Raw genomic sequence first — 10,521 nt, forward strand, 5'->3', positions numbered from 1 at the left:
AATGTAGAATAAAATTGATAATGTTGATATGACTCCTATGGAATGTTGACGTGATTGCGCTTATGTGTTAATAATAATAATACAAAGATTTTTGAATAAAAATAGCACAGACGATCACATTTGACTACGAAAGGTTGTAAATACAATAGTCAACTCAAGCCATTCAATAGCTAAGATGACTACTGAATAACTAGCCCTGAAGTTGATCGGGGGTAAGGGGAAGAAGCAGTTAAAGATATTTCTTTTCTACGCATAGCTCCAGTTTCTTCATCCAGATGACTACTGCTTCAGCTGTTTGAAGGACTTTAAATCTGACCAACTTTGGTAAACATTAACTAACCCGATAAATAATTGAAAAGGATTATCACAATGACCAGTTTGTACTAAGTGGGACAATATCGAATTGTTCACTTTCTTCACCAAACCTTTACTTAGCTATACTAGGAGGTGTTCAAAAGCATAAAAATGTAAATTCCTATCACATCGATCAATATAACTTGCTTTAGAGGAGCAATCGAACTGATAAATACAAAATGATGCTTGTTTACTTACTTACGCCTATTAATCTCATTGGAGCATAGGCCGTCGATCAGTATTCACCAATTCACTCTCTCCTAGGTCTTCCTTTCTAGTTCTATCCAATGGTTGTTCATCTTTCGATACAATTTGCCTTTAACTTGGTCAATTTTTTGAATTATTAATTTGTATATGTAAATTGTAGAACCTTCCAAGGAACTTTACGAAATAAATATCCTTCATTGAATTATTAGTCATTGAAATAAAAGATTTTGTTAATGTTTATCATATTTGGTTATTCTGAAATGAAACACTGATGTAATCAATGAGAAAACAATAACAACAACAACAACTGTATCCATGTGATGTTGATTTTTTTTGTTTTTGTGGCCTTGAATCTGACTCTAATCAGGTCGTTTATCCTCGCATATACTTATCGACTTGAGTTGGGTTAGTGAATAATGGAATTAAATAAGTGAAATACGAGAATGAAGTTTTGAATATGTATATTTTGTACCCTTATTGATCTGAACAATCAGAGAATCGCAGTGAATGAAACGAAGAAAAAAAGAGCGAAGCGGAACAAAAGGATACTCAGTGGAAAAAACGTATGAGCCAAATCGATTTAATTAAGTGGATCTTTGATTACACTCATTGATCTGGACAGGAAATGAGAGAGATGAAGTGGAGAAGAGAGAGCGAAGCGGAACGAAATGATACGCAGTGGAGATGTCGGGTGAGCCGAATCGATTTAATTAAGTGGATCTTTGATTACACTCATTGATCTGGACAGGAAATGAGAGAGATGAAGTGAAGAAGAGAAAGCAAAGCGGAACGAAATGATGCGCAGTGAAGATGGCGGGTGAGCCAACTTCCTTTAATCAATATTTGTAATTAGATAAAAATAAGTTACTGACATGTAATGAATAGGATAAGAAGTGTACACACACATACATACGCTCATATGAAAGTAATCAAGATTGATAAGTGAATAATTAACAAGGTCTGTTCAGAACCTAGAATAAGTTATATGAGCTTAATATAGTAACCGACACTTCAGTTTGAAACATTGTCCTAAATATCTTACTTACTTACTTACGCCTGTCACTCCTCGTGAAGGGGCATATACCGCGTCCTAAATATCTTAATACAATATAATTGGTAGTATACAGACAGTATTCATAATGGATATACATTGATCATCTTACCGTTTACAGTCATACAAGTAAATCATTAAATTTAGAGAAATTAACTTAAACTGTAGTGAATGAGAGCACACAAGTGGAGACAATCGAATGTATTTGAATGCAACATTACATAACCACTTAGCGAAATCTGAGAACTATTTGCAAAATGTCAATCAAACGTCTCGGACTACATTGTTCTTTTGTTTACACACCAATCATTCTCTGTTGTCGTTCTCTTCGATCATTTTTTTACCTTCTACCGCCAGGCATTTCACTTCCGATTCATGATACATAATACTTATATCTGTCTACATCAGTAGTATACAGTGCAAAAATGAAATCATTCTCAGAAGATATAAATCTTCTTTTTCGATTTGATGGTGTAATTTATGCACCAAGTAAATGTGCGCCACATAAACCATTCGACTTATGGGAGGGATGGGATACTATCCGGGTGTTCAAATGGAAGCAGGTAGTTTTATTAGAGGGCCACACCTTGAGCCTTCGACGTGAAGGTCTAATCTACAAGGCACTGGAGTAATGTAGGGATATGCAGTCCCATCGTAGCCGGTGACCAACGATTGGTTCACTCGCCATTTTTCCTTCAGGATACTGCAGCCCATGTGTACCATTGGTTTGGAATCAGACCATTAAAACTCTTCTAGTTGGACTCTCCGTGTCCACCGACCCGGTTAAAGTGTCGGACATTGATTTTTCATCCTCTCAATTTCGTAAATAACACCCCCACCATGAGAAGGCAGTGAGTTGGACTTTCCTGATAGTGGTTGTATGCACGTGGCCATTTGAGAGCATCTCGAGAAGGAGAGCGGACCCTCCCTACTGTCGGCCATACCAGGGTATCGATCGATATATTGATTGAAATATACATGGTCACTTCTCCTACTAACTATATAGGTTATCTTAATTGATAATCATACTAGAAACAGTAAGAAATTATACGACTGTTTACCTATGTATACTGTCTAACCACATAGGAACCTAATACAATCCAACCAATGGACACTACCTGTCGTTATCTTCCAACATTGGATTCATCTATGTTATAAATTTGTAAATGGGAATTATCAGTATGTTAGTTGTGAAGATTATTGAATTTTATAGAGATTATGAACCCATTCATACACGTGATTGAAAGTCTTAGATCACTATTGGTGAGGAGTGCCTCAGTAAAATGAAACAGCCGTATCATATTCACAGGTTTTCAATGGTTGAGTTGAATTATGATGTAAATGGAATAAGAACTGTCATCTTATATTTTTGATGATGATAATTATAATAATAAAGTCAATAACATAATTTAGTGTTAAACTGATGGTTTTATGTATAATATCAGTTTAAGACAAACTGTGTATTATATATACTACTTACTAATTTTCAGTAATTCATGTGAACATATAGAAATGATCGGAATGGGTTTTGTGGCGATTTTAGAAATTTCATTGGTTGAAATCATGAGTCAATTGAAGCTAGACCACTATGGAAAACCTGGATGCACTGGACGGCCGTTTCGTCCTATTCTGGGACTCCTCAGCGGTGCGCATCCACGATCCCACTCCGCTAGATTCAAACCGAGAATCCATCAGTCTCGCGTCAGGCGCTTAACCAATTAGACCACTGAGCTGGCATCCAATGGTGTTAATTTCTAACTCCGACCAATACACAAAGTTGAGCTACCGTACACCATTGTCTTCAGTGATTTCCTATCTCACAACAGATCTGGTTGAACTCCACCGGTAGAAATGAATCTTCACAATCGGGAAATTAACTATAAGTCCTTTGAATGAAATTCATTTATCTTGTATAATGAACAATGAAAATATCGTTTTATATACTGGTCAAAATATTTTCGATGAATAAGAATGATCAGTGTTTGTCATTGCTGTGACTTTAATCTAGACTAGTTATTATGTGATTTATTCGCCGATGGATGTTCGACTTGTATGAATAGCCTAGTGTCCTTATTAGTCCTTTGTTTGGCTTGTTCGTCCAGTTGAGTCCAGAATACTGATAACAACTTCCACTATGTGGATTATTTATTTCAAATATAATTGGCCTATATACCAGTCAAACAGACCTCACCATAGTACGACTACACTTACGACTACTACATATACATATATCAGTATTATAGATATATCGTATTTTCGGCGAAAAAGACGTGAACTTCTAATATTCCTTGTCCTGTAGTTGTTTTGGTCTTTCTATTTCGAATGACATTTATAAAATATAGATCAGTCACGTTATACATCATTAAGGAAATACCGACCTTTATATATTCATATCTTCCGACGTTTCGCGCACTGCTGGGGAGTCCCACAATAGGACGAAACGGCCGTCCACTGCTTCCAGGTTTCTCGTGGTGGTCTAGCTTCAACTGACTCATGATCTTAACCATCGAAATTATTACAGATACAATTAATTTATACTGAAACAGTCTAGATGAGATAAAGCTTATGACTGAAGACAATATGGAGGCAATCTGAACAGGATACACATTTACCAACAACAGATTACAGTCCTAAACAACAATGGGAAGATACAAGTAAACAATATCAATTGAATATAACTTCGCTCCATTATACAAGCAGGTGGCTATTAGGACTTAGTAACTGAGTGGATAATATGATTGCATCTGAAGCGAATGGTACTGGGTTCGAATCCTGAAGGGAACATTAACTGTGTAATGCAAGTAGGGCGAAACACTCTTCCTAAATTTCAGTACTAGCCATCATCCATCTTTGTTTATAAAGTATCGATGGAAGTCCTAAATTATCTCTATCTAATAATCTTATTTATTCTATTGTAAAATATTGATTTCCCCCCGACACACACACACTTCACTCAACCATCCACCTATTCACTCCCATTGAGATTCCATGGTTTATTAAAATTAAAATGCAAAAGAACAGAATAATCATTATTGATTGAATTGATTGGTTACATAAGAAACCAGAACAAATTACAATTGGTTATTTGTTAATACATTAGAAATCATTCATTAAAAGTTAATCATAATTATATAAAAAATACTCGTTCATCATTATCACCATCATCCTCATCATCATCATACCTTCAATCTACAATTGTAATGGGTAAATGTAGGATAATTAACATATATATCATATGAACAACAGTTAAGATCATAAGTCAATTGAAGCTAGACCATCATGAAGAACTTGGAAGAACTGGATGGCCGTTTCGTCCTAGTATGGGACTCCTCAGCGGCAGTGCAAACCCCCGATCGCGCCCCGCGGGACTCGCACCAGGCGCTTAACCAACTAGACCACTGAGCTGTCCGGCATCCAATGGTGTTAATGTCTAACATCAAGCAACCCACGAAATGGAGCGACACATCCACCATTGTCATCAGTGAGTTACTATCTCACAACTGACCCGGTTGAACTCCACTGGTCACTGCTTCTCATTAGAACTCCAGGATATATCTCTTGAAGCAAGTCCCACAATAGGACAAAACGGTCGCCCAGTGCTTCCAGATTTTCCGTGGTGGTCTAGCTTCAATTGTCTCATGATCTCAACTGTTGTAATTACTACAATCTCCACAAAACCCTTTCTCATATATGTGCATATTGAATCATAGAATGATACGGTTTTAAAGATAAATTAGTCAATATAAATGTATGGACCGATCGTCGGTCACCGGCTACCATGGCAATACATCAAATAGATAGATAGATAGATAGATAGGTAGATAGATAGATAGATAGATAGATAGATAGATAGATAGATAGATTGTTAGATAGAGTCTGATTATTTCTTCCTCATCTCACTCATTCTTTTCTATAAAATTTTATCATATGAAATGAATATAACGTGAATTGTTCATAATCAGCCAAATCTATTCAAGCTTCCACTTACATATTTCATTCTAACTGGTAATGACACTAGCAAGTTCTGACAGGAACCGATATTTAACTAAAATAACATACAAAATCTGACTATATAAATTGTGATAAAGTTGAATAAATATCAATATCAATGGCTGACGGTTCAATGGTGTACATGTGAAGTGTTCGGACGAAAAGATCGAACTTCTTATGTTCGACTCCTTCTGACGTGATAGTGGATACGATTTCATAAAGCGTCCTATATTGGAATGAAATCGCTATTTGTCACTTTCAGACTTTCAATAAGGGTCTAGGTAATGATCAGTTCGTGACTGACACTATGAAAATACAAACACTAAAGTGAATGTTTTGTTATTTTAAAATATAACATCAAATCAACTGAAAATCTCATGTTTACGTGTTACATGAAGGTATACGATTGCGACGAGACTATAATTTATGGACAACCTTTGAGCAACGTTAAAGGGACCTTCAGAATATCCGCCTACTAACTAGAACTAAATGACGGTTATAAACCAGTGTGGAGAGTAACAGCTAACATGGTCTTGCATCAGAGTTTCCAATTGACTACCGCTAACCGTCTCATATATGAATATAGTGAACATGCTATCGAGTCATTAAACTAGTACTCAAATTGTTACTTGTTCGATAGAACTTGACCAAGTTTGAGATGAACTTCATGCAAATAACAATAGTCAATACTCAATGATTAATTACTTGTAGAATAGAACTGATGGTTTGACTATAATTTATGGACGACCTTTGGGAAACGCTGAAGTGGTCTCAAGAATATCCACCTACTGACCAGAGCTAAATGAGATTGATAAACCTGTATGAGGAAATAGAATTGTAGTTTACAATTGATGCTTAGAGGTTAGGAATTAGATTTAAGGGTTTTTCATCACGAACTGATATTAGTTAAAATGCCAAAACTCTATTTAACCAAATGGATGAGTGAATTTCGTGCCAGTATCCAAGACCTTTCATCGTACATCTGACTGGTTCGCTCATAAATTATAGTCTTAACAAACTTCAGTCAGTCAGTCAGTCAACTACAACGTAGGACCAGGCACATATATGCATTGGTCCAAGTTGCCATACCTCATTAACACAACAACTGGGATCACCGGGTAAGTAATAGTGAGGTTAGACTTAGGGTATTGGAGAATCATGGTAAATCAGTTGATGAGGTTGTGAATCTTCATCGACTGAGATGGTTGGGCCACGTGTCACGTATGTCTGAACACCGATTACCACAACGTGCAGTGATGACCGGTGTTGGAGATGGTTACCAAACTTATTCAATATAAAACTAGATTAACTTACATAAATCAAAATTTAAATAACTGATGTGTAGATTTAGAATAGTCAACCAGCTCAATAGTTCATCAGTATCTGAATAAGTAAACATGTAGTTCATGTTAGAAAATGAGCAAATACCAGTGAAACTCTTTAATCACTCCTACAACATTACATCAAATGATACTAATGAACAGGATGGTTTAGTCGTGGAGCTTTCATCAATCTTCTGAATGCCATCATCAGCACAAACTTCAGATAGAAGTGATATGTTCAGACTTCTTCCCATATGATTCATAGCTTGTCCTGTAGACCTCAATGTTGAATAGTTCTTATAGTTCTAAAGAACGATGAAAGCTTCACGACCAAACCATCCATTTCTGTACTGTATTCATGAAAATTAAACATGATTAGTGTCTAGTTATCTTAATTCTGTCATAAAATATGATAACAATTGTTATCATAAAACATTTTCACTACTAGCCACTATCCATCTTTGTTTATAATGCTTGTGACTTAAGGCAATTCAGATGGTGGAGAAGATTTGTATCTCAGGTGGATGATTTTGATGGAGTTTTGTTCTCTGAGCTGGATGGTTTGGTCGTGGAGCTTTCATCTTTCTTCTGAACGACATCATCAGCAGCACAAACTTCAGATAGAAGTGAAGTGTTCGAATTTCTCCATATGTGTTTCACAGCTTGTTCTGTGAGTGTCCACACTCATTCGATTGGAAAAATGTGGAAATCTTAGACAGAGGAAACTCCAAAAACATCAGAGAATTTTTAGAAGCCTGGCACTCAGATCAATCAGCAATCAACAAGCATATTGAAATCAATCCAATTTATCAACCAATCAGGAAAATCATGCACAAACATAAGAACAAAACTCAAACCAATGGGAGACACAATCAAAACAAAGAAGTAAACAATGATAAATTTAAGGTCCATAAGAACCAATCAACATCGAGATGCACAGAACAAGCTGTGAAACACATATGGAGAAATTCGAACACTTCACTTCTATCTGAAGCTTGTGATGCTGATGATGCCGTTCAGAGGAACGATGAAAGCTCCACGACCAAACCATCCAGCTCAGAGAACAAAACTCCATCAAAAACTTAAGGCAATATCGAGGCAATCTAAACAGGATGCATATATGCCAACAAGAAACTGATCAATTACAGTCCCTAACATCAATGGGCAGATGTAAGTAAAAAAACACCAAGTGAATTTAAACTTCAGCCCAATACACAAACAAGTGACTATCAAAACTCAATAGCTAAGTGGATATCATGATGGTCTTTGCAGCAAATAGTACTATGTTCGAGTCCCGGAATGAAGATCATAATGGGATGCCGTTACATCCGGTTGACGAGTATCAGATGGGATGATGATTTCAAAAAAAGTGAACGCAGCTTAGCAGCAAAACATATACCTCGTTGATTGAGTTGTTTAAGTTTACCACATATTTCTTGGTTGTATTCAGTTTTCATATCTGTTTAAATACAAAATTGAATGGTAAGTTTTACGAGTTTCTATCTTGAAACCTAACTGTATATTATAATAGAAATAATGACGAAAATAATAGATCAGTATTGAATTGTGAAGATGATTAAGTTTTTGATTGAGATCATGAACCGATTGATATTAGACCACTATTGAAAACCTGACGCATCATTAATGATTACAGAGGATCTGATGCAAGAGCAGCATATCTACAATTGAACAACATCTGGAACTCAAAGCAAATGTCTGTCAACCAACACCAAATATACAACTCTCAATACAAATGTCAAGATAATTCTACTGTATGAGGTGGAAACTTGGAGAACTACGAAAACAATCATTCAGAAGATACAGGATTTTATTAACAGTTGTCTACACAAAATACTTCGGTTCCGTTGACCAGACACAATTGACAACAACCTACTGTGAGAGAGAACAAACCAGATTGCAGTGGATGAAGAAATCAGTAAGAAGCGCTGGAAGCGGATAGAACACACATTGAGGAAAGCACTCAAGTGCGTCATAGGCCAAGCCCTCACATGGAATCCTCCATGTCAAAGGAGAAGAGGAAGACCAAAGAACACACGACGCTGAGACACATATGCGAAGAATGAACAACAATTGGATAGAACTTGAAAGGAAGGTGCAGGACAGTGTGGGTTGGAGAATGCTTGTCGGTGGCCTATGCTCGATTGTTCGTAACAGGTGTAAGTAAGTAAGTAAGATTGAAATTATGAATAATATCCACACAACCTCCCTTCTGATATAAATCAGTTCACTTTCATTTCAGCTAACATCAAACCATCATGATAATTGAATATTTCCTATAAAACACAACAGAATGTTTAAACTAACTTTCATAAATTATTCTTTCATTGTTATAACATTCTTTTATTTGAAGGGATTTCGGATGATTTATATCTACATAGTTTATAAATAGAAATAATCAACAACTATTTGAATAAAATTAAAGCATTACATTTACATAATATGAAGATAAGCTTCATTTCATAATGTGTCAATTGAAGTTAGATCGTCATTGAAAACCTGAAAGCATTGGATAGTTGTGTTCGGCCTAGACTATGGAATTCCTTAGCAGTCAACATCCATGATCACGAATGTAGAACTGGAACAGAATTAAGGACCTATTGATCATGTACGCGAATACTTAACCTATTGACCATTGAGTTGATATTCAATAGTGTTACTGTTTAACTTCAATCAGCCCATGGAATTGAACCACCGTCCACCATTGCTTACTAATGACTGTCTCCGAGAGCTATTTCATGGAGTTCTAGTGAGAATCAATGACTAGTGGAGTTCAACCGGGTCAGTTGTGAAATAGCGACTCACTGACGACAATGGTGAATGATGGCACAATTTCAAGAATTGGTTGAATTTAGATAGAGTTGGATGCCGGCTGAGTATTATTATTATTATTTAGACACATAAACATTGGTACAAGGAGGCACCAAATAGATATGTGCCACATAAATCATTCGATTTGTGTGAGGGCTAGGATACTGCGCGGGTGCTCAAATCGAACAGGTGGTTTTCTCAGGGAGCCACACTCGGAGCCTTTGATTTCAGGAGATGTAGTCCCATGGTAGCCGGTGACCAACGATTGATCCACATGCCGTCTGTTCCTCCACGATGCTGGAGATCATGTTCACCATTGGCTTGGAATCAGGGATTCCCAACATTCCTAAGTGAATCCTCTATATCCACCAACCCGGTTAAAGCGCCGGACATTCGCATTTCGTTCTCTCAGACTTGTAAACAACAATAATGCAACGAGAATGCAGTGTGTAGGACTTCTCTGGAAGTGCTTGTGAGAGGGAGGGCTGACCCTCCGCAATCTGGGCCGTACCTGAGCAGTTGTGGGCTTACCGGCTCAGTGATCTATAGTTTATTCGAGAGGCTGGAGTTCCTGGGTTCGAATCCTGTCAGCGCAATCCTGGATGCACATTACTTATAAGTCCCATACTAGGACGAAACGGACACCATCCAATGCTTTCAGGTTCTCCATGATGGTCTAGCTTCAATTGACTCATGAATTCAACTAATAAATTACTAAAAATCTCCACAAACCCCTTCCTCCTCATTCTAATATGAAATATTCATTCA

This window comes from Schistosoma haematobium, chromosome 5, assembly GCF_000699445.3.
Source record: "Schistosoma haematobium chromosome 5, whole genome shotgun sequence".
In the NCBI taxonomy this organism is placed as follows: Eukaryota; Metazoa; Platyhelminthes; class Trematoda; order Strigeidida; family Schistosomatidae; genus Schistosoma; species Schistosoma haematobium.